The following is a 24,626-nucleotide window of genomic DNA, read 5'->3' as shown; positions in this document are numbered from 1 at the left end:
TAGCTGAATGCACAGATCAGAAAGAAGTTTCACCGAATGATTCTGTGTAGTTTATATTTGAAGACATTCCTTTTTCCACTATTACCCTCTTAGAGCTCCGAATCTCCACTTGCATTTTCTACAAAAAGAGTGTTTCATAACTGCTCAATCAAAAATATGTTTTATCTCTGTTAACTGAATTTACAGATCAGAAATAAGTTTCACAGAATGCATCTGTGTAGTTTTTATTTGAAGATATTCTTTTTCCCAATGTAGGCCTCTTAGCGCTTAGCACGTCCAATTGCAGTTTCTACAGAAAGAGAGTTTCAGAACGGCTCAATCAAAAGTAAGGTTCAACTCTGTTAGTTGAATGCACAGAACAGAAAGAATTTTCACAGAATGCTACTGTGTAGTTTATATTTGAATATATTCCTTTTTCCACTATTACCCTCTTAGCGCTCCGATTGTCCACTTGCATTTTCTACAGAAAGAGTGTTCAGAACTGCGCAATCAAAAGTATGGTTTAACTCTGTTAGCTTAATGAACATATCAGAAATAAGTTTCACACAATGCTTCTGTGTAGTTTTTATTTGAAGATATTATTTTTCCCAATAGAGGCCTCTTAGCGCTCAGAATGTCCAATTGCAGTTTCTACAGAAAGAGTGTTTCAGAAAGGCTCAATCAAAAATAAGGTTCAACTCTGTTTGTTGAATGCACAGAACAGAAAGAAGTTTCATACAATGCTTCTGTGTAGTTTATATTTGAACATATTCTTTTTTCCACTATTACCCACTTAGCGCTACGAATGTCCAGTTGCATTTTCTACAGACAGAGTGTTTCAAAACTGCTCAATCAAAAGTATGGTTTAACTCTGTTAGCTGAATGCTCAGATCAGAAAGAAGTTTCACAGAATGCTTCTGTGTAGTTTATATTTGAATATATTCCTTTTTCCACTACTACTCTCTTAGCGCTCCAAATGTCCAGTTGCATTTTCTACAGAAAGAGTGTTCAGAACTGCTCAATCAAAAGTATGATTTAACTCTGTTAGCTGAATGCACAGATCAGAAAGAAGTTTCACAGAATTATTCTGTGTAGTTTATATTTGGAGACATTCCTTTTTCCACTATTACCCTCTTAGCGCTCCGAATCTCCACTTGCATTTTCTACAGAAAGAGTGTTTCAGAACGGCTCAATCACAACTAAGGTTCAACTCTTTTAGTTGAACAAACAGAACAGAAAGAAGTTTCACAGAATTCTTCTGTGTAGTTTTTATTTGTAGACATTCTTTTTCCCAATATAGGCCTCTTAGCGCTCAGAATGTCCAATTGCAGTTTCTACAGAAAGAGTGTTTCAGAACGGCTCAATCAAAAGTAAGGTTCAACTCTGTTAGTTGAATGCACAGAACAGAAAGAAGTTTCATACAATGCTTCTGTGTAGTTTATATTTGAACATATTCTTTTTTCCACTATTACCCACTTAGCGCTACGAATGTCCAGTTGCATTTTCTACAGACAGAGTGTTTCAAAACTGCTCAATCAAAAGTATGGTTTAACTCTGTTAGCTGAATGCTCAGATCAGAAAGAAGTTTCACAGAATGCTTCTGTGTAGTTTATATTTGAATATATTCCTTTTTCCACTACTACGCTCTTAGCGCTCCAAATGTCCAGTTGCATTTTCTACAGAAAGAGTGTTCAGATCTGCTCAATCAAAAGTATGGTTTAACTCTGTTAGCTGAATGCACAGATCAGAAAGAAGTTTCACCGAATGATTCTGTGTAGTTTATATTTGAAGACATTCCTTTTTCCACTATTACCCTCTTAGCGCTCCGAATCTCCACTTGCATTTTCTACAAAAAGTGTGTTTCATAACTGCTCAATCAAAAATATGTTTTATCTCTGTTAACTGAATTTACAGATCAGAAATAAGTTTCACAGAATGCATCTGTGTAGTTTTTATTTGAAGATATTCTTTTTCCCAATGTAGGCCTCTTAGCGCTTAGCATGTCCAATTGCAGTTTCTACAGAAAGAGTGTTTCAGAACGGCTCAATCAAAAGTAAGGTTCAACTCTGTTAGTTGAATGCACAGAACAGAAAGAATTTTCACAGAATGCTACTGTGTAGTTTATATTTGAATATATTCCTTTTTCCACTATTACCCTCTTAGCGCTCCGAATGTCCACTTGCATTTTCTACAGAAAGAGTGTTCAGAACTGCGCAATCAAAAGTATGGTTTAACTCTGTTAGCTTAATGAACATATCAGAAATAAGTTTCACACAATGCTTCTGTGTAGTTTTTATTTGAAGATATTATTTTTCCCAATAGAGGCCTCTTAGCGCTCAGAATGTCCAATTGCAGTTTCTACAGAAAGAGTGTTTCAGAAAGGCTCAATCAAAAGTAAGGTTCAACTCTGTTAGTTGAATGCACAGAACAGAAAGAAGTTTCATACAATGCTTCTGTGTAGTTTATATTTGAACATATTCTTTTTTCCACTATTACCCACTTAGCGCTACGAATGTCCAGTTGCATTTTCTACAGACAGAGTGTTTCAAAACTGCTCAATCAAAAGTATGGTTTAACTCTGTTAGCTGAATGCTCAGATCAGGAAGAAGTTTCACAGAATGCTTCTGTGTAGTTTATATTTGAATATATTCCTTTTTCCACTACTACTCTCTTAGCGCTCCAAATATCCAGTTGCATTTTCTACAGAAAGAGTGTTCAGATCTGCTCAATCAAAAGTATGGTTTAACTCTGTTAGCTGAATGCACAGATCAGAAAGAAGTTTCACAGAATGATTCTGTGTAGTTTATATTTGGAGACATTCCTTTTTCCACTATTACCCTCTTAGCGCTCCGAATCTCCACTTGCATTTTCTACAGAAAGAGTGTTTCAGAGCGGCTCAATCAAAACTAAGGTTCAACTCTTTTAGTTGAACAAACAGAACAGAAAGAAGTTTCACACAATTCTTCTGTGTAGTTTTTATTTGAAGACATTCTTTTTCCCAATATAGGCCTCTTAGCGCTCAGAATGTCCAATTGCAGTTTCTACAGAAAGAGTGTTTCAGAACGGCTCAATCAAAAGTAAGGTTCAACTCTGTTAGTTGAATGCACAGAACAGAACGAAGTTTCATACAATGATTCTGTGTAGTTTATATTTGAACATATTCTTTTTTCCACTATTACCCACTTAGCGCTACGAATGTCCAGTTGAATTTTCTACAGACAGAGTGTTTCCAAACTGCTCAATCAAAAGTATGGTTTAAGTCTGTTAGCTGAATGCTCAGATCAGAAAGAAGTTTCACAGAATGCTTCTGTGTAGTTTATATTTGAATATATTCCTTTTTCCACTACTACGCTCTTAGCGCTCCAAATGTCCAGTTGCATTTTGTACAGAAAGAGTGTTCAGATCTGCTCAATCAAAAGTATGGTTTAACTCTGTTAGCTGAATGCACAGATCAGAAAGAAGTTTCACCGAATGATTCTGTGTAGTTTATATTTGAAGACATTCCTTTTTCCACTATTACCCTCTTAGCGCTCCGAATCTCCACTTGCATTTTCTACAAAAAGAGTGTTTCATAACTGCTCAATCAAAAATATGTTTTATCTCTGTTAACTGAATTTACAGATCAGAAATAAGTTTCACAGAATGCATCTGTGTAGTTTTTATTTGAAGATATTCTTTTTCCCAATGTAGGCCTCTTAGCGCTTAGCATGTCCAATTGCAGTTTCTACAGAAAGAGTGTTTCAGAACGGCTCAATCAAAAGTAAGGTTCAACTCTGTTAGTTGAATGCACAGAACAGAAAGAATTTTCACAGAATGCTACTGTGTAGTTTATATTTGAATATATTCCTTTTTCCACTATTACCCTCTTAGCGCTCCGAATGTCCACTTGCATTTTCTACATAAAGAGTGTTCAGAACTGCGCAATCAAAAGTATGGTTTAACTCTGTTAGCTTAATGAACATATCAGAAATAAGTTTCACACAATGCTTCTGTGTAGTTTTTATTTGAAGATATTATTTTTCCCAATAGAGGCCTCTTAGCGCTCAGAATGTCCTATTGCAGTTTCTACAGAAAGAGTGTTTCAGAAAGGCTCAATCAAAAATAAGGTTCAACTCTTTTAGTTGAATGCACAGAATAGAAAGGAGTTTCATACAATGCTTCTGTGTAGTTTATATTTGAACATATTCTTTTTTCCACTATTACCCACTTAGTGCTACGAATATCCAGTTGCATTTTCTACAGACAGAGTGTTTCAAAACTGCTCAATCAAAAGTATGGTTTAACTCTGTTAGCTGAATGCTCAGATCAGAAAGAAGTTTCACAGAATGCTTCTGTGTAGTTTATATTTGAATATATTCCTTTTTCCACTACTACGCTCTTAGCGCTCCAAATGTCCAGTTGCATTTTCTACAGAAAGAGTGTTCAGATCTGCTCAATCAAAAGTATGGTTTAACTCTGTTAGCTGAATGCACAGATCAGAAAGAAGTTTCACCGAATGATTCTGTGTAGTTTATATTTGAAGACATTCCTTTTTCCACTATTACCCTCTTAGCGCTCCGAATCTCCACTTGCATTTTCTACAAAAAGTGTGTTTCATAACTGCTCAATCAAAAATATGATTTATCTCTGTTAACTGAATTTACAGATCAGAAATAAGTTTCACAGAATGCATCTGTGTAGTTTTTATTTGAAGATATTCTTTTTCCCAATGTAGGCCTCTTAGCGCTTAGCATGTCCAATTGCAGTTTCTACAGAAAGAGTGTTTCAGAACGGCTCAATCAAAAGTAAGGTTCAACTCTGTTAGTTGAATGCACAGAACAGAAAGAATTTTCACAGAATGCTACTGTGTAGTTTATATTTGAATATATTCCTTTTTCCACTATTACCCTCTTAGCGCTCCGAATGTCCACTTGCATTTTCTACAGAAAGAGTGTTCAGAACTGCGCAATCAAAAGTATGGTTTAACTCTGTTAGCTTAATGAACATATCAGAAATAAGTTTCACACAATGCTTCTGTGTAGTTTTTATTTGAAGATATTATTTTTCCCAATAGAGGCCTCTTAGCGCTCAGAATGTCCAATTGCAGTTTCTACAGAAAGAGTGTTTCAGAAAGGCTCAATCAAAAGTAAGGTTCAACTCTGTTAGTTGAATGCACAGAACAGAAAGAGGTTTCATACAATGCTTCTGTGTAATTTATATTTGAACATATTCTTTTTTCCACTATTACCCACTTAGCGCTACGAATGTCCAGTTGCATTTTCTACAGACAGAGTGTTTCAAAACTGCTCAATCAAAAGTATGGTTTAACTCTGTTAGCTGAATGCTCAGATCCGAAAGAAGTTTCACAGAATGATTCTGTGTAGTTTATATTTGAATATATTCCTTTTTCCACTACTACTCTCTTAGCGCTCCAAATATCCAGTTGCATTTTCTACAGAAAGAGTGTTCAGATCTGCTCAATCAAAAGTATGGTTTAACTCTGTTAGCTGAATGCACAGATCAGAAAGAAGTTTCACAGAATGATTCTGTGTAGTTTATATTTGGAGACATTCCTTTTTCCACTATTACCCTCTTAGCGCTCCGAATCTCCACTTGCATTTTCTACAGAAAGAGTGTTTCAGAACGGCTCAATCAAAACTAAGGTTCAACTCTTTTAGTTGAACAAACAGAACAGAAAGAAGTTTCACACAATTCTTCTGTGTAGTTTTTATTTGAAGACATTCTTTTTCCCAATATAGGCCTCTTAGCGCTCAGAATGTCCAATTGCAGTTTCTACAGAAAGAGTGTTTCAGAACGGCTCAATCAAAAGTAAGGTTCAACTCTGTTAGTTGAATGCACAGAACAGAAAGAAGTTTCATACAATGATTCTGTGTAGTTTATATTTGAACATATTCTTTTTTCCACTATTACCCACTTAGCGCTACGAATGTCCAGTTGAATTTTCTACAGACAGAGTGTTTCCAAACTGCTCAATCAAAAGTATGGTTTAACTCTGTTAGCTGAATGCTCAGATCAGAAAGAAGTTTCACAGAATGCTTCTGTGTAGTTTATATTTGAATATATTCCTTTTTCCACTACTACGCTCTTAGCGCTCCAAATGTCCAGTTGCATTTTGTACAGAAAGAGTGTTCAGATCTGCTCAATCAAAAGTATGGTTTAACTCTGTTAGCTGAATGCACAGATCAGAAAGAAGTTTCACCGAATGATTCTGTGTAGTTTATATTTGAAGACATTCCTTTTTCCACTATTACCCTCTTAGCGCTCCGAATCTCCACTTGCATTTTCTACAAAAAGAGTGTTTCATAACTGCTCAATCAAAAATATGTTTTATCTCTGTTAACTGAATTTACAGATCAGAAATAAGTTTCACAGAATGCATCTCTGTAGTTTTTATTTGAAGATATTCTTTTTCCCAATGTAGGCCTCTTAGCGCTTAGCATGTCCAATTGCAGTTTCTACAGAAAGAGTGTTTCAGAACGGCTCAATCAAAAGTAAGGTTCAACTCTGTTAGTTGAATGCACAGAACAGAAAGAATTTTCACAGAATGCTACTGTGTAGTTTATATTTGAATATATTCCTTTTTCCACTATTACCCTCTTAGCGCTCCGAATGTCCACTTGCATTTTCTACAGAAAGAGTGTTCAGAACTGCGCAATCAAAAGTATGGTTTAACTCTGTTAGCTTAATGAACATATCAGAAATAAGTTTCACACAATGCTTCTGTGTAGTTTTTATTTGAAGATATTATTTTTCCCAATAGAGGCCTCTTAGCGCTCAGAATGTCCTATTGCAGTTTCTACAGAAAGAGTGTTTCAGAAAGGCTCAATCAAAAATAAGGTTCAACTCTGTTAGTTGAATGCACAGAACAGAAAGAAGTTTCATACAATGCTTCTGTGTAGTTTATATTTGAACATATTCTTTTTTCCACTATTACCCACTTAGTGCTACGAATATCCAGTTGCATTTTCTACAGACAGAGTGTTTCAAAACTGCTCAATCAAAAGTATGGTTTAACTCTGTTAGCTGAATGCTCAGATCAGAAAGAAGTTTCACAGAATGCTTCTGTGTAGTTTATATTTGAATATATTCCTTTTTCCACTACTACTCTCTTAGCGCTCCAAATGTCCAGTTGCATTTTCTACAGAAAGAGTGTTCAGATCTGCTCAATCAAAAGGATGGTTTAACTCTGTTAGCTGAATGCACAGATCAGAAAGAAGTTTCACAGAATGATTCTGTGTAGTTTATATTTGGGGACATTCCTTTTTCCACTATTACCCTCTTAGCGCTCCGAATCTCCACTTGCATTTTCTACAGAAAGAGTGTTTCAGAACGGCTCAATCAAAACTAAGGTTCAACTCTTTTAGTTGAACAAACAGAACAGAAAGAAGTTTCACACAATTCTTCTGTGTAGTTTTTATTTGTAGACATTCTTTTTCCCAATATAGGCCTCTTAGTGCTCAGAACGTCCAATTGCAGTTTCTACAGAAAGAGTGTTTCAGAACGGCTCAATCAAAAGTAAGGTTCAACTCTGTTAGTTGAATGCACAGAACAGAAAGAAGTTTCATACAATGCTTCTGTGTAGTTTATATTTGAACATATTCTTTTTTCCACTATTACCCACTTAGCGCTACGAATGTCCTGTTGCATTTTCTACAGACAGAGTGTTTCCAAACTGCTCAATCAAAAGTATGGTTTAACTCTGTTAGCTGAATGCTCAGATCAGAAAGAAGTTTCACAGAATGCTTCTGTGTAGTTTATATTTGAATATATTCCTTTTTCCACTACTACGCTCTTAGCGCTCCAAATGTCCAGTTGCATTTTCTACAGAAAGAGTGTTCAGATCTGCTCAATCAAAAGTATGGTTTAACTCTGTTAGCTGAATGCACAGATCAGAAAGAAGTTTCACCGAATGATTCTGTGTAGTTTATATTTGAAGACATTCCTTTTTCCACTATTACCCTCTTAGCGCTCCGAATCTCCACTTGCATTTTCTACAAAAAGAGTGTTTCATAACTGCTCAATCAAAAATATGTTTTATCTCTGTTAACTGAATTTACAGATCAGAAATAAGTTTCACAGAATGCATCTGTGTAGTTTTTATTTGAAGATATTCTTTTTCCCAATGTAGGCCTCTTAGCGCTTAGCATGTCCAATTGCAGTTTCTACAGAAAGAGTGTTTCAGAACGGCTCAATCAAAAGTAAGGTTCAACTCTGTTAGTTGAATGCACAGAACAGAAAGAATTTTCACAGAATGCTACTGTGTAGTTTATATTTGAATATATTCCTTTTTCCACTATTACCCTCTTAGCGCTGCGAATGTCCACTTGCATTTTCTACAGAAAGAGTGTTCAGAACTGCGCAATCAAAAGTATGGTTTATCTCTGTTAGCTTAATGAACATATCAGAAATAAGTTTCACACAATGCTTCTGTGTAGTTTTTATTTGAAGATATTATTTTTCCCAATAGAGGCCTCTTAGCGCTCAGAATGTCCAATTGCAGTTTCTACAGAAAGAGTTTTTCAGAAAGGCTCAATCAAAAATAAGGTTCAACTCTGTTAGTTGAATGCACAGAACAGAAAGAAGTTTCATACAATGCTTCTGTGTAGTTTATATTTGAACATATTCTTTTTTCCACTATTACCCACTTAGCGCTACGAATGTCCATTTGCATTTTCTACAGACAGAGTGTTTCAAAACTGCTCAATCAAAAGTATGGTTTAACTCTGTTAGCTGAATGCTCAGATCAGAAAGAAGTTTCACAGAATGCTTCTGTGTAGTTTATATTTGAATATTTTCCTTTTTCCACTACTACTCTCTTAGCGCTCCAAATGTCCAGTTGCATTTTCTAAAGAAAGAGTGTTCAGATCTGCTCAATCAAAAGTATGGTTTAACTCTGTTAGCTGAATGCACAGATCAGAAAGAAGTTTCACAGAATGATTCTGTGTAGTTTATATTTGGAGACATTCCTTTTTCCACTATTACCCTCTTAGCGCTCCGAATCTCCACTTGCATTTTCTACAGAAAGAGGGTTTCAGAACGGCTCAATCACAACTAAGGTTCAACTCTTTTAGTTGAACAAACAGAACAGAAAGTAGTTTCACACAATTCTTCTGTGTAGTTTTTATTTGTAGACATTCTTTTTCCCAATATAGGCCTCTTAGCGCTCAGAATGTCCAATTGCAGTTTCTACAGAAAGAGAGTTTCAGAACGGCTCAATCAAAAGTAAGGTTCAACTCTGTTTGTTGAATGCACAGAACAGGAAGGAGTTTCATACAATGCTTCTGTGTAGTTTATATTTGAACATATTCTTTTTTCCACTATTACCCACTTAGCGCTACGAATGTCCAGTTGCATTTTCTACAGACAGAGTGTTTCAAAACTGCTCAATCAAAAGTATGGTTTAACTCTGTTAGCTGAATGCTCAGATCAGAAAGAAGTTTCACAGAATGCTTCTGTGTAGTTTATATTTGAATATATTCCTTTTTACACTACTACGCTCTTAGCGCTCCAAATGTCCAGTTGCATTTTCTACAGAAAGAGTGTTCAGATCTGCTCAATCAAAAGTATCGTTTAACTCTGTTAGCTGAATGCACAGATCAGAAAGAAGTTTCACCGAATGATTCTGTGTAGTTTATATTTGAAGACATTCCTTTTTCCACTATTACCCTCTTAGCGCTCCGAATCTCCACTTGCATTTTCTACAAAAAGAGTGTTTCATAACTGCTCAATCAAAAATATGTTTTATCTCTGTTAACTGAATTTACAGATCAGAAATAAGTTTCACAGAATGCATCTGTGTAGTTTTTATTTGAAGATATTCTTTTTCCCAATGTAGGCCTCTTAGCGCTTAGCATGTCCAATTGCAGTTTCTACAGAAAGAGTGTTTCAGAATGGCTCAATCAAAAGTAAGGTTCAACTCTGTTAGTTGAATGCACAGAACAGAAAGTATTTTCACAGAATGCTACTGTGTAGTTTATATTTGAATATATTCCTTTTTCCACTATTACCCTCTTAGCGCTCCGAATGTCCACTTGCATTTTCTACAGAAAGAGTGTTCAGAACTGCGCAATCAAAAGTATGGTTTAACTCTGTTAGCTTAATGAACATATCAGAAATAAGTTTCACACAATGCTTCTGTGTAGTTTTTATTTGAAGATATTATTTTTCCCAATAGAGGCCTCTTAGCGCTCAGAATGTCCAATTGCAGTTTCTACAGAAAGAGTGTTTCAGAAAGGCTCAATCAAAAATAAGGTTCAACTCTTTTAGTTGAATGCACAGAACAGAAAGGAGTTTCATACAATGCTTCTGTGTAGTTTATATTTGAACATATTCTTTTTTCCACTATTACCCACTTAGCGCTACGAATATCCAGTTGCATTTTCTACAGACAGAATGTTTCAAAACTGCTCAATCAAAAGTATGGTTTAACTCTGTTAGCTGAATGCTCAGATCAGAAAGAAGTTTCACAGAATGCTTCTGTGTAGTTTATATTTGAATATATTCCTTTTTCCACTACTACTCTCTTAGCGCTCCAAATGTCCAGTTGCATTTTCTACAGAAAGAGTGTTCAGATCTGCTCAATCAATAGTATGGTTTAACTCTGTTAGCTGAATGCACAGATCAGAAAGAAGTTTCACAGAATGATTCTGTGTAGTTTATATTTGGAGACATTCCTTTTTCCACTATTACCCTCTTAGCGCTCCGAATCTCCACTTGCATTTTCTACAGAAAGAGTGTTTCAGAACGGCTCAATCAAAACTAAGGTTCAACTCTTTTAGTTGAACAAACAGAACAGAAAGAAGTTTCACACAATTCTTCTGTGTAGTTTTTATTTGTAGACATTCTTTTTCCCAATATAGGCCTCTTAGTGCTCAGAACGTCCAATTGCAGTTTCTACAGAAAGAGTGTTTCAGAACGGCTCAATCAAAAGTAAGGTTCAACTCTGTTAGTTGAATGCACAGAACAGAAAGAAGTTTCATACAATGCTTCTGTGTAGTTTATATTTGAACATATTCTTTTTTCCACTATTACCCACTTAGCGCTACGAATGTCCAGTTGCATTTTCTACAGACAGAGTGTTTCCAAACTGCTCAATCAAAAGTATGGTTTAACTCTGTTAGCTGAATGCTCAGATCAGAAAGAAGTTTCACAGAATGCTTCTGTGTAGTTTATATTTGAATATATTCCTTTTTCCACTACTACGCTCTTAGCGCTCCAAATGTCCAGTTGCATTTTCTACAGAAAGAGTGTTCAGATCTGCTCAATCAAAAGTATGGTTTAACTCTGTTAGCTGAATGCACAGATCAGAAAGAAGTTTCACCGAATGATTCTGTGTAGTTTATATTTGAAGACATTCCTTTTTCCACTATTACCCTCTTAGCGCTCCGAATCTCCACTTGCATTTTCTACAAAAAGAGTGTTTCATAACTGCTCAATCAAAAATATGTTTTATCTCTGTTAACTGAATTTACAGATCAGAAATAAGTTTCACAGAATGCATCTGTGTAGTTTTTATTTGAAAATATTCTTTTTCCCAATGTAGGCCTCTTAGCGCTTAGCATGTCCAATTGCAGTTTCTACAGAAAGAGTGTTTCAGAACGGCTCAATCAAAAGTAAGGTTCAACTCTGTTAGTTGAATGCACAGAACAGAAAGAATTTTCACAGAATGCTACTGTGTAGTTTATATTTGAATATATTCCTTTTTCCACTATTACCCTCTTAGCGCTGCGAATGTCCACTTGCATTTTCTACAGAAAGAGTGTTCAGAACTGCGCAATCAAAAGTATGGTTTAACTCTGTTAGCTTAATGAACATATCAGAAATAAGTTTCACACAATGCTTCTGTGTAGTTTTTATTTGAAGATATTATTTTTCCCAATAGAGGCCTCTTAGCGCTCAGAATGTCCAATTGCAGTTTCTACAGAAAGAGTGTTTCAGAAAGGCTCAATCAAAAATAAGTTTCAACTCTGTTAGTTGAATGCACAGAACAGAAAGAAGTTTCATACAATGCTTCTGTGTAGTTTATATTTGAACATATTCTTTTTTCCACTATTACCCACTTAGCGCTACGAATGTCCAGTTGCATTTTCTACAGACAGAGTGTTTCAAAACTGCTCAATCAAAAGTATGGTTTAACTCCGTTAGCTGAATGCTCAGATCAGAAAGAAGTTTCACAGAATGCTTCTGTGTAGTTTATATTTGAATATTTTCCTTTTTCCACTACTACTCTCTTAGCGCTCCAAATGTCCAGTTGCATTTTCTAAAGAAAGAGTGTTCAGATCTGCTCAATCAAAAGTAAGTTTTAACTCTGTTAGCTGAATGCACAGATCAGAAAGAAGTTTCACAGAATGATTCTGTGTAGTTTATATTTGGAGACATTCCTTTTTCCACTATTACCCTCTTAGCGCTCCGAATCTCCACTTGCATTTTCTACAGAAAGAGGGTTTCAGAACGGCTCAATCACAACTAAGGTTCAACTCTTTTAGTTGAACAAACAGAACAGAAAGAAGTTTCACACAATTCTTCTGTGTAGTTTTTATTTGTAGACATTCTTTTTCCCAATATAGGCCTCTTAGCGCTCAGAATGTCCAATTGCAGTTTCTACAGAAAGAGAGTTTCAGAACGGCTCAATCAAAAGTAAGGTTCAACTCTGTTAGTTGAATGCACAGAACAGAAAGTAGTTTCATACAATGCTTCTGTGTAGTTTATATTTGAACATATTCTTTTTTCCACTATTACCCACTTAGCGCTACGAATGTCCAGTTGCATTTTCTACAGACAGAGTGTTTCAAAACTGCTCAATCAAAAGTATGGTTTAACTCTGTTAGCTGAATGCTCAGATCAGAAAGAAGTTTCACAGAATGCTTCTGTGTAGTTTATATTTGAATATATTCCTTTTTACACTACTACGCTCTTAGCGCTCAAAATGTCCAGTTGCATTTTCTACAGAAAGAGTGTTCAGATCTGCTCAATCAAAAGTATCGTTTAACTCTGTTAGCTGAATGCACAGATCAGAAAGAAGTTTCACCGAATGATTCTGTGTAGTTTATATTTGAAGACATTCCTTTTTCCACTATTACCCTCTTAGCGCTCCGAATCTCCACTTGCATTTTCTACAAAAAGAGTGTTTCATAACTGCTCAATCAAAAATATGTTTTATCTCTGTTAACTGAATTTACAGATCAGAAATAAGTTTCACAGAATGCATCTGTGTAGTTTTTATTTGAAGATATTCTTTTTCCCAATGTAGGCCTCTTAGCGCTTAGCATGTCCAATTGCAGTTTCTACAGAAAGAGTGTTTCAGAACGGCTCAATCAAAAGTAAGGTTCAACTCTGTTAGTTGAATGCACAGAACAGAAAGTATTTTCACAGAATGCTACTGTGTAGTTTATATTTGAATATATTACTTTTTCCACTATTACCCTCTTAGAGCTCCGAATGTCCACTTGCATTTTCTACAGAAAGAGTGTTCAGAACTGCGCAATCAAAAGTATGGTTTAACTCTGTTAGCTTAATGAACATATCAGAAATAAGTTTCACACAATGCTTCTGTGTAGTTTTTATTTGAAGATATTATTTTTCCCAATAGAGGCCTCTTAGCGCTCAGAATGTCCAATTGCAGTTTCTACAGAAAGAGTGTTTCAGAAAGGCTCAATCAAAAATAAGGTTCAACTCTTTTAGTTGAATGCACAGAACAGAAAGGAGTTTCATACAATGCTTCTGTGTAGTTTATATTTGAACATATTCTTTTTTCCACTATTACCCACTTAGCGCTACGAATATCCAGTTGCATTTTCTACAGACAGAGTGTTTCAAAACTGCTCAATCATAAGTATGGTTTAACTCTGTTAGCTGAATGCTCAGATCAGAAAGAAGTTTCACAGAATGCTTCTGTGTAGTTTATATTTGAATATATTCCTTTTTCCACTACTACTCTCTTAGCGCTCCAAATGTCCAGTTGCATTTTCTACAGAAAGAGTGTTCAGATCTGCTCAATCAAAAGTATGGTTTAACTCTGTTAGCTGAATGCACAGATCAGAAAGAAGTTTCACAGAATGATTCTGTGTAGTTTATATTTGGAGACATTCCTTTTTCCACTATTACCTTCTTAGCGCTCCGAATCTCCACTTGCATTTTCTACAGAAAGAGTGTTTCAGAACGGCTCAATCAAAACTAAGGTTCAACTCTTTTAGTTGAACAAACAGAACAGAAAGAAGTTTCACACAATTCTTCTGTGTAGTTTTTATTTGTAGACATTCTTTTTCCCAATATAGGCCTCTTAGCGCTCAGAATGTCCAATTGCAGTTTCTACAGAAAGAGTGTTTCAGAACGGCTCAATCAAAAGTAAGGTTCAACTCTGTTAGTTGAATGCACAGAACAGAAAGAAGTTTCATACAATGCTTCTGTGTAGTTTATATTTGAACATATTCTTTTTTCCACTATTACCCACTTAGCGCTACGAATGTCCAGTTGCATTTTCTACAGACAGAGTGTTTCCAAACTGCTCAATCAAAAGTATGGTTTAACTCTGTTAGCTGAATGCTCAGATCAGAAAGAAGTTTCACAGAATGCTTCTGTGTAGTTTATATTTGAATATATTACTTTTTCCACTACTACGCTCTTAGCGCTCCAAATGTCCAGTTGCATTTTCTACAGAAAGAGTGTTCAGATCTGCTCAATCAAAAGTATGGTTTAATTCTGTTAGCTGAATGCACAGATCAGAAAGAAGTTTCACCGAATGATTCTGTGTAGTTTATATTTGAAGACATTCCTTTTTCCACTATTACCCTCTTAGAGCTCCGAATCTCCACTTGCATTTTCTACAAAAAGAGTGTTTCATAACTGCTCAATCAAAAATATGTTTTATCTCTGTTAACTGAATTTACAGATCAGAAATAAGTTTCACAGAATGCATCTGTGTAGTTTTTATTTGAAGATATTCTTTTTCCCAATGTAGGCCTCTTAGCGCTTAGCATGTCCAATTGCTGTTTCTACAGAAAGAGTGTTTCAGAACGGCTCAATCAAAAGTAAGGTTCAACTCTGTTAGTTGAATGCACAGAACAGAAAGAATTTTCACAGAATGCTACTGTGTAGTTTATATTTGAATATATTCCTTTTTCCACTATTACCCTCTTAGCGCTCCGAATGTCCAGTTGAATTTTCTACAGAAAGAGTGTTCAGAACTGCGCAATCAAAAGTATGGTTTAACTCTGTTAGCTTAATGAACATATCAGAAATAAGTTTCACACAATGCTTCTGTGTAGTTTTTATTTGAAGATATTATTTTTCCCAATAGAGGCCTCTTAGCGCTCAGAATGTCCAATTGCAGTTTCTACAGAAAGAGTGTTTCAGAAAGGCTCAATCAAAAATAAGGTTCAACTCTGTTAGTTGAATGCACAGAACAGAAAGAAGTTTCATACAATGCTTCTGTGTAGTTTATATTTGAACATATTCTTTTTTCCACTATTACCCACTTAGCGCTACGAATATCCAGTTGCATTTTCTACAGACAGAGTGTTTCAAAACTGCTCAATCAAAAGTATGGTTTAACTCTGTTAGCTGAATGCTCAGATCAGAAAGAAGTTTCACAGAATGCTTCTGTGTAGTTTATATTTGAATATATTCCTTTTTCCACTACTACTCTCTTAGCGCTCCAAATGTCCAGTTGCATTTTCTACAGAAAGAGTGTTCAGATCTGCTCAATCAAAAGTATGGTTTAACTCTGTTAGCTGAATGCACAGATCAGAAAGAAGTTTCACAGAATGATTCTGTGTAGTTTATATTTGGAGACATTCCTTTTTCCACTATTACCCTCTTAGCGCTCCGAATCTCCACTTGCATTTTCTACAGAAAGAGTGTTTCAGAACGGCTCAATCAAAACTAAGGTTCAACTCTTTTAGTTGAACAAACAGAACAGAAAGAAGTTTCACACAATTCTTCTGTGTAGTTTTTATTTGTAGACATTCTTTTTCCCAATATAGGCCTCTTAGCGCTCAGAATGTCCAATTGCAGTTTCTACAGAAAGAGTGTTTCAGAACGGCTCAATCAAAAGTAAGGTTCAACTCTGTTAGTTGAATGCACAGAACAGAAAGAAGTTTCATACAATGCTTCTGTGTAGTTTATATTTGAACATATTCTTTTTTCCACTATTACCCACTTAGCGCTACGAATGTCCAGTTGCATTTTCTACAGACAGAGTGTTTCAAAACTGCTCAATCAAAAGTAAGGTTTAACTCTGTTAGCTGAATGCTCAGATCAGAAAGAAGTTTCACAGAATTCTTCTGTGTAGTTTATATTTGAATATATTCCTTTTTCCACTACTACGCTCTTAGCGCTCCAAATGTCCAGTTGCATTTTCTACAGAAAGAGTGTTCAGATCTGCTCAATAAAAAGTATGGTTTAACTCTGTTAGCTGAATGCACAGATCAGAAAGAAGTTTCACCGAATGATTCTGTGTAGTTTATATTTGAAGACATTCCTTTTTCCACTATTACCCCCTTAGCGCTCCGAATCTCCACTTGCATTTTCTACAAAAAGAGTGTTTCATAACTGCTCAATCAAAAATATGTTTTATCTCTGTTAACTGAATTTACAGATCAGAAATAAGTTTCACAGAATGCATCTGTGTAGTTTTTATTTGAAGATATTCTTTTTCCCAATGTAGGCCTCTTAGCGCTTAGCATGTCCAATTGCAGTTCCTACAGAAAGAGTGTTTCAGAACGGCTCAATCAAAAGTAAGGTTCAACTCTGTTAGTTGAATGCACAGAACAGAAAGAATTTTCACAGAATGCTACTGTGTAGTTTATATTTGAATATATTCCTTTTTCCACTATTACCCTCTTAGCGCTGCGAATGTCCACTTGCATTTTCTACAGAAAGAGTGTTCAGAACTGCGCAATCAAAAGTATGGTTTAACTCTGTTAGCTTAATGAACATATCAGAAATAAGTTTCACACAATGCTTCTGTGTAGTTTTTATTTGAAGATATTATTTTTCCCAATAGAGGCCTCTTAGCGCTCAGAATGTCCAATTGCAGTTTCTACAGAAAGAGTGTTTCAGAAAGGCTCAATCAAAAATAAGGTTCAACTCTGTTAGTTGAATGCACAGAACAGAAAGAAGTTTCATACAATGCTTCTGTGTAGTTTATATTTGAACATATTCTTTTTTCCACTATTACCCACTTAGCGCTACGAATGTCCAGTTGCATTTTCTACAGACAGAGTGTTTCAAATCTGCTCAATCAAAAGTATGGTTTAACTCTGTTAGCTGAATGCTCAGATCAGAAAGAAGTTTCACAGAATGCTTCTGTGTAGTTTATATTTGAATATTTTCCTTTTTCCACTACTACTCTCTTAGCGCTCCAAATGTCCAGTTGCATTTTCTACAGAAAGAGTGTTCAGATCTGCTCAATCAAAAGTATGGTTTAACCCTGTTAGCTGAATGCACAGATCAGAAAGAAGTTTCACAGAATGATTCTGTGTAGTTTATATTTGGAGACATTCCTTTTTCCACTATTACCCTCTTAGCGCTCCGAATCTCCACTTGCATTTTCTACAGAAAGAGTGTTTCAGAACGGCTCAATCACAACTAAGGTTCAACTCTTTTAGTTGAACAAACAGAACAGAAAGAAGTTTCACACAATTCTTCTGTGTAGTTTTTATTTGTAGACATTCTTTTTCCCAATATAGGCCTCTTAGCGCTCAGAATGTCCAATTGCAGTTTCTACAGAAAGAGTGTTTCAGAACGGCTCAATCAAAAGTAAGGTTCAACTCTGTTAGTTGAATGCACAGAACAGAAAGAAGTTTCATACAATGCTTCTGTGTAGTTTATATTTGAACATACTCTTTTTTCCACTATTACCCACTTAGCGCTACGAATGTCCAGTTGCATTTTCTACAGACAGAGTGTTTCCAAACTGCTCAATCAAAAGTATGGTTTAACTCTGTTAGCTGAATGCTCAGATCAGAAAGAAGTTTCACAGAATGCTTCTGTGTAGTTTATATTTGAATATATTACTTTTTCCACTACTACGCTCTTAGCGCTCCAAATGTCCAGTTGCATTTTCTACAGAAAGAGTGTTCAGATCTGCTCAATCAAAAGTATGGTTTAATTCTGTTAGCTGAATGCACAGATCAGAAAGAAGTTTCAGCGAATGATTCTGTGTAGTTTATATTTGAAGACATTCCTTTTTCCACTATTACCCTCTTAGAGCTCCGAATCTCCACTTGCATTTTCTACAAAAAGAGTGTTTCATAACTGCTCAATCAAAAATATGTTTTATCTCTGTTAACTGAATTTACAGATCAGAAATAAGTTTCACAGAATGCATCTGTGTAGTTTTTATTTGAAGATATTCTTTTTCCCAATGTAGGCCTCTTAGCGCTTAGCATGTCCAATTGCTGTTTCTACAGAAAGAGTGTTTCAGAACGGCTCAATCAAAAGTAAGGTTCAACTCTGTTAGTTGAATGCACAGAACAGAAAGAATTTTCACAGAATGCTACTGTGTAGTTTATATTTGAATATATTCCTTTTTCCATTATTACCCTCTTAGCGCTCCGAATGTCCAGTTGAATTTTCTACAGAAAGAGTGTTCAGAACTGCGCAATCAAAAGTATGGTTTAACTCTGTTAGCTTAATGAACATATCAGAAATAAGTTTCACACAATGCTTCTGTGTAGTTTTTATTTGAAGATATTATTTTTCCCAATAGAGGCCTCTTAGCGCTCAGAATGTCCAATTGCAGTTTCTACAGAAAGAGTGTTTCAGAAAGGCTCAATCAAAAATAAGGTTCAACTCTGTTAGTTGAATGCACAGAACAGAAAGAAGTTTCATACAATGCTTCTGTGTAGTTTATATTTGAACATATTCTTTTTTCCACTATTACCCACTTAGCGCTACGAATATCCAGTTGCATTTTCTACAGACAGAGTGTTTCAAAACTGCTCAATCAAAAGTATGGTTTAACTCTGTTAGCTGAATGCTCAGATCAGAAAGAAGTTTCACAGAATGCTTCTGTGTAGTTTATATTTGAATATATTCCTTTTTCCACTACTACTCTCTTAGCGCTCCAAATGTCCAGTTGCATTTTCTACAGAAAGAGTGTTCAGATCTGCTCAATCAAAAGTATGGTTTAACTCTGTTAGCTGAATGCACAGATCAGAAAGAAGTTTCACAGAATGATTCTGTGTAGTTTATATTTGGAGACATTCCTTTTTCCACTATTACCCTCTTAGCGCTCCGAATCTCCACTTGCATTTTCTACAGAAAGAGTGTTTCAGAACGGCTCAATCAAAACTAAGGTTCAACTCTTTTAGTTGAACAAACAGAACAGAAAGAAGTTTCACACAATTCTTCTGTGTAGTTTTTATTTGTAGACATTCTTTTTCCCAATATAGGCCTCTTAGCGCTCAGAATGTCCAATTGCAGTTTCTACAGAAAGAGTGTTTCAGAACGGCTCAATCAAAAGTAAGGTTCAACTCTGTTAGTTGAATGCACAGAACAGAAAGAAGTTTCATACAATGCTTCTGTGTAGTTTATATTTGAACATATTCTTTTTTCCACTATTACCCACTTAGCGCTACGAATGTCCAGTTGCATTTTCTACAGACAGAGTGTTTCAAAACTGCTCAATCAAAAGTAAGGTTTAACTCTGTTAGCTGAATGCTCAGATCAGAAAGAAGTTTCACAGAATTCTTCTGTGTAGTTTATATTTGAATATATTCCTTTTTCCACTACTACGCTCTTAGCGCTCCAAATGTCCAGTTGCATTTTCTACAGAAAGAGTGTTCAGATCTGCTCAATAAAAAGTATGGTTTAACTCTGTTAGCTGAATGCACAGATCAGAAAGAAGTTTCACCGAATGATTCTGTGTAGTTTATATTTGAAGACATTCCTTTTTCCACTATTACCCCCTTAGCGCTCCGAATCTCCACTTGCATTTTCTACAAAAAGAGTGTTTCATAACTGCTCAATCAAAAATATGTTTTATCTCTGTTAACTGAATTTACAGATCAGAAATAAGTTTCACAGAATGCATCTGTGTAGTTTTTATTTGAAGATATTCTTTTTCCCAATGTAGGCCTCTTAGCGCTTAGCATGTCCAATTGCAGTTCCTACAGAAAGAGTGTTTCAGAACGGCTCAATCAAAAGTAAGGTTCAACTCTGTTAGTTGAATGCACAGAACAGAAAGAATTTTCACAGAATGCTACTGTGTAGTTTATATTTGAATATATTCCTTTTTCCACTATTACCCTCTTAGCGCTGCGAATGTCCACTTGCATTTTCTACAGAAAGAGTGTTCAGAACTGCGCAATCAAAAGTATGGTTTAACTCTGTTAGCTTAATGAACATATCAGAAATAAGTTTCACACAATGCTTCTGTGTAGTTTTTATTTGAAGATATTATTTTTCCCAATAGAGGCCTCTTAGCGCTCAGAATGTCCAATTGCAGTTTCTACAGAAAGAGTGTTTCAGAAAGGCTCAATCAAAAATAAGGTTCAACTCGGTTAGTTGAATGCACAGAACAGAAAGAAGTTTCATACAATGCTTCTGTGTAGTTTATATTTGAACATATTCTTTTTTCCACTATTACCCACTTAGCGCTACGAATGTCCAGTTGCATTTTCTACAGACAGAGTGTTTCAAATCTGCTCAATCAAAAGTATGGTTTAACTCTGTTAGCTGAATGCTCAGATCAGAAAGAAGTTTCACAGAATGCTTCTGTGTAGTTTATATTTGAATATTTTCCTTTTTCCACTACTACTCTCTTAGCGCTCTAAATGTCCAGTTGCATTTTCTACAGAAAGAGTGTTCAGATCTGCTCAATCAAAAGTATGGTTTAACCCTGTTAGCTGAATGCACAGATCAGAAAGAAGTTTCACAGAATGATTCTGTGTAGTTTATATTTGGAGACATTCCTTTTTCCACTATTACCCTCTTAGCGCTCCGAATCTCCACTTGCATTTTCTACAGAAAGAGTGTTTCAGAACGGCTCAATCACAACTAAGGTTCAACTCTTTTAGTTGAACAAACAGAACAGAAAGAAGTTTCACACAATTATTCTGTGTAGTTTTTATTTGTAGACATTCTTTTTCCCAATATAGGCCTCTTAGCGCTCAGAATGTCCAATTGCAGTTTCTACAGAAAGAGTGTTTCAGAACGGCTCAATCAAAAGTAAGGTTCAACTCTGTTAGTTGAATGCACAGAACAGAAAGAAGTTTCATACAATGCTTCTGTGTAGTTTATATTTGAACATATTCTTTTTTCCACTATTACCCACTTGGCGCTACGAATGTCCAGATGCATTTTCTACAGACAGAGTGTTTCAAAACTGCTCAATCAAAAGTATGGTTTAACTCTGTTAGCTGAATGCTCAGATCAGAAAGAAGTTTCACAGAATGCTTCTGTGTAGTTTATATTTGAATATATTCCTTTTTCCACTACTACTCTCTTAGCGCTCCAAATGTCCAGATGCATTTTCTACAGAAAGAGTGTTCAGGTCTGCTCAATCAAAAGTATGGTTTAACTCTGTTAGCTGAATGCACATATCAGAAAGAAGTTTCACAGAATGATTCTGTGTAGTTTATATTTGGAGACATTCCTTTTTCCACTATTACCCTCTTAGCGCTCCGAATCTCCACTTGCATTTTCTACAGAAAGAGTGTTTCAGAACGGCTCAATCAAAACTAAGGTTCAACTCTTTTAGTTGAACAAACAGAACAGAAAGAAGTTTCACACAATTCTTCTGTGTAGTTTTTATTTGTAGACATTCTTTTTCCCAATATAGGCCTCTTAGCGCTCAGAATGTCCAATTGCAGTTTCTACAGAGAGAGTGTTTCAGAACGGCTCAATCAAAAGTAAGGTTCAACTATGTTAGTTGAATGCACAGAACAGAAAGAAGTTTCATACAATGCTTCTGTGTAGTTTATATTTGAACATATTCTTTTTTCCACTATTACCCACTTAGCGCTACGAATGTCCATTTGCATTTTCTACAGACAGAGTGTTTCAAAACTGCTCAATCAAAAGTATGGTTTAACTCTGTTAGCTGAATGCTCAGATCAGAAAGAAGTTTCACAGAATGCTTCTGTGTAGTTTATATTTGAATATATTCCTTTTTCCACTACTACGCTCTTAGCGCTCCAAATGTCCAGTTGCATTTTCTACAGAAAGAGTGTTCAGATCTGCCCAATCAAAAGTATGGTTTAACTCTGTTAGCTGAATGCACAGATCAGAAAGAAGTTTCACCGAATGATTCTGTGTAGTTTATATTTGAAGACATTCCTTTTTCCACTATTACCCTCTTAGCGCTCCGAATCTCCACTTGCATTTTCTACAAAAAGAGTGTTTCATAACTGCTCAATCAAAAATATGTTTTATCTCTGTTAACTGAATTTACAGATCAGAAATAAGTTTCACAGAATGCATCTGTGTAGTTTTTAATTGAAGATATTCTTTTTCCCAATGTAGGCCTCTTAGCGCTTAGCATGTCCAATTGCAGTTTCTACAGAAAGAGTGTTTCAGAACGGCTCATTCAAAAGTAAGGTTCAACTCTGTTAGTTGAATGCACAGAACAGAAAGTATTTTCACAGAATGCTACTGTGTAGTTTATATTTGAATATATTCCTTTTTCCACTATTACCCTCTTAGCGCTGCGAATGTCCACTTGCATTTTCTACAGAAAGAGTGTTCAGAACTGCGCAATCAAAAGTATGGTTTAAATCTGTTAGCTTAATGAACATATCAGAAATAAGTTTCACACAATGCTTCTGTGTAGTTTTTATTTGAAGATATTTTTTTTCCCAATATAGGCCTCTTAGCGCTCAGAATGTCCAATTGCAGTTTCTACAGAAAGAGTGTTTCAGAAAAGCTCAATCAAAAGTAAGGTTCAACTCTGTTAGTTGAATGCACAGAACAAAAGAAATTCCATACAATGCTTCTGTGTAGTTTATATTTGAACATATTCTTTTTTCCACTATTACACACTTGGCGCTACGAATGTCCGGTTGCATTTTCTACAGACAGAGTGTTTCAAAACTGCTCAATCAAAAGTATGGTTTAACTCTGTTAGCTGAATGCTCAGATCAGAAAGAAGTTTCACAGAATGCTTCTGTGTAGTTTATATTTGAATATATTCCTTTTTCCACTACTACTCTCTTATCGCTCCAAATGTCCAGTTGCATTTTCTACAGAAAGAGTGTTCAGATCTGCTCAATCAAAAGTATGTTTTAACTCTTTTAGCTGAATGCACAGATCAGAAACAAGTTTCACAGAATGATTCTGTGTAGTTTATATTTGGAGACATTCCTTTTTCCACTATTACCCTCTTAGCGCTCCGAATCTCCACTTGCATTTTCTACAGAAAGAGTGTTTCAGAACGGCTCAATCAAAACTAAGGTTCAACTCTTTTAGTTGAACAAACAGAACAGAAAGAAGTTTCACACAATTCTTCTGTGTAGTTTTTATTTGTAGACATTCTTTTTCCCAATATAGGCCTCTTAGCGCTCAGAATGTCCAATTGCAGTTTCTACAGAAAGAGTGTTTCAGAACGGCTCAATCAAAAGTAAGGTTCAACTCTGTTAGTTGAATGCACAGAACAGAAAGAAGTTTCATACAATGCTTCTGTGTAGTTTATATTTGAACATATTCTTTTTTCCACTATTACCCACTTGGCGCTACGAATGTCCAGTTGCATTTTCTACAGACAGAGTGTTTCAAAACTGCTCAATCAAAAGTATGGTTTAACTCTGTTAGCTGAATGCTCAGATCAGAAAGAAGTTTCACAGAATGCTTCTGTGTAGTTTATATTTGAATATATTCCTTTTTCCACTACTACTCTCTTAGCGCTCCAAATGTCCAGTTGCATTTTCCACAGAAAGAGAGTTCAGATCTGCTCAATCAAAAGTATGGTTTAATTCTGTTAGCTGAATGCACAGATCAGAAACAAGTTTCACAGAATGATTCTGTGTAGTTTATATTTGGAGACATTCCTTTTTCCACTATTACCCTCTTAGCGCTCCGAATCTCCACTTACATTTTCTACAGAAAGAGTGTTTCAGAACGGCTCAATCAAAACTAAGGTTCAACTCTTTTAGTTGAACAAACAGAACAGAAAGAAGTTTCACACAATTCTTCTGTGTAGTTTTTATTTGTAGACATTCTTTTTCCCAATATAGGCCTCTTAGCGCTCAGAATGTCCAATTGCAGTTTCTACAGAAAGAGTGTTTCAGAACGGCTCAATCAAAAGTAAGGTTCAACTCTGTTAGTTGAATGCACAGAACAGAAAGAAGTTTCATGCAATGCTTCTGTGTAGTTTATATTTGAACATATTCTTTTTTCCACTATTACCCACTTGGCGCTACGAATGTCCAGTTGCATTTTCTACAGACAGAGTGTTTCAAAACTGCTCAATCAAAAGTATGGTTTAACTCTGTTAGCTGAATGCTCAGATCAGAAAGAAGTTTCACAGAATGCTTCTGTGTAGTTTATATTTGAATATATTCCTTTTTCCACTACTACTTTCTTAGCGCTCCAAATGTCCAGATGCATTTTCTACAGAAAGAGTGTTCAGATCTGCTCAATCAAAAGTATGGTTTAACTCTGTTAGCTGAATGCACAGATCAGAAAGAAGTTTCACAGAATGATTCTGT

Source organism: Symphalangus syndactylus, chromosome 11 (assembly GCF_028878055.3).
Source record: "Symphalangus syndactylus isolate Jambi chromosome 11, NHGRI_mSymSyn1-v2.1_pri, whole genome shotgun sequence".
NCBI lineage: Eukaryota > Metazoa > Chordata > Mammalia > Primates > Hylobatidae > Symphalangus > Symphalangus syndactylus.
The sequence above is the reverse complement of the archived record's forward strand: the minus strand, read 5'-3'. Positions refer to the sequence as shown.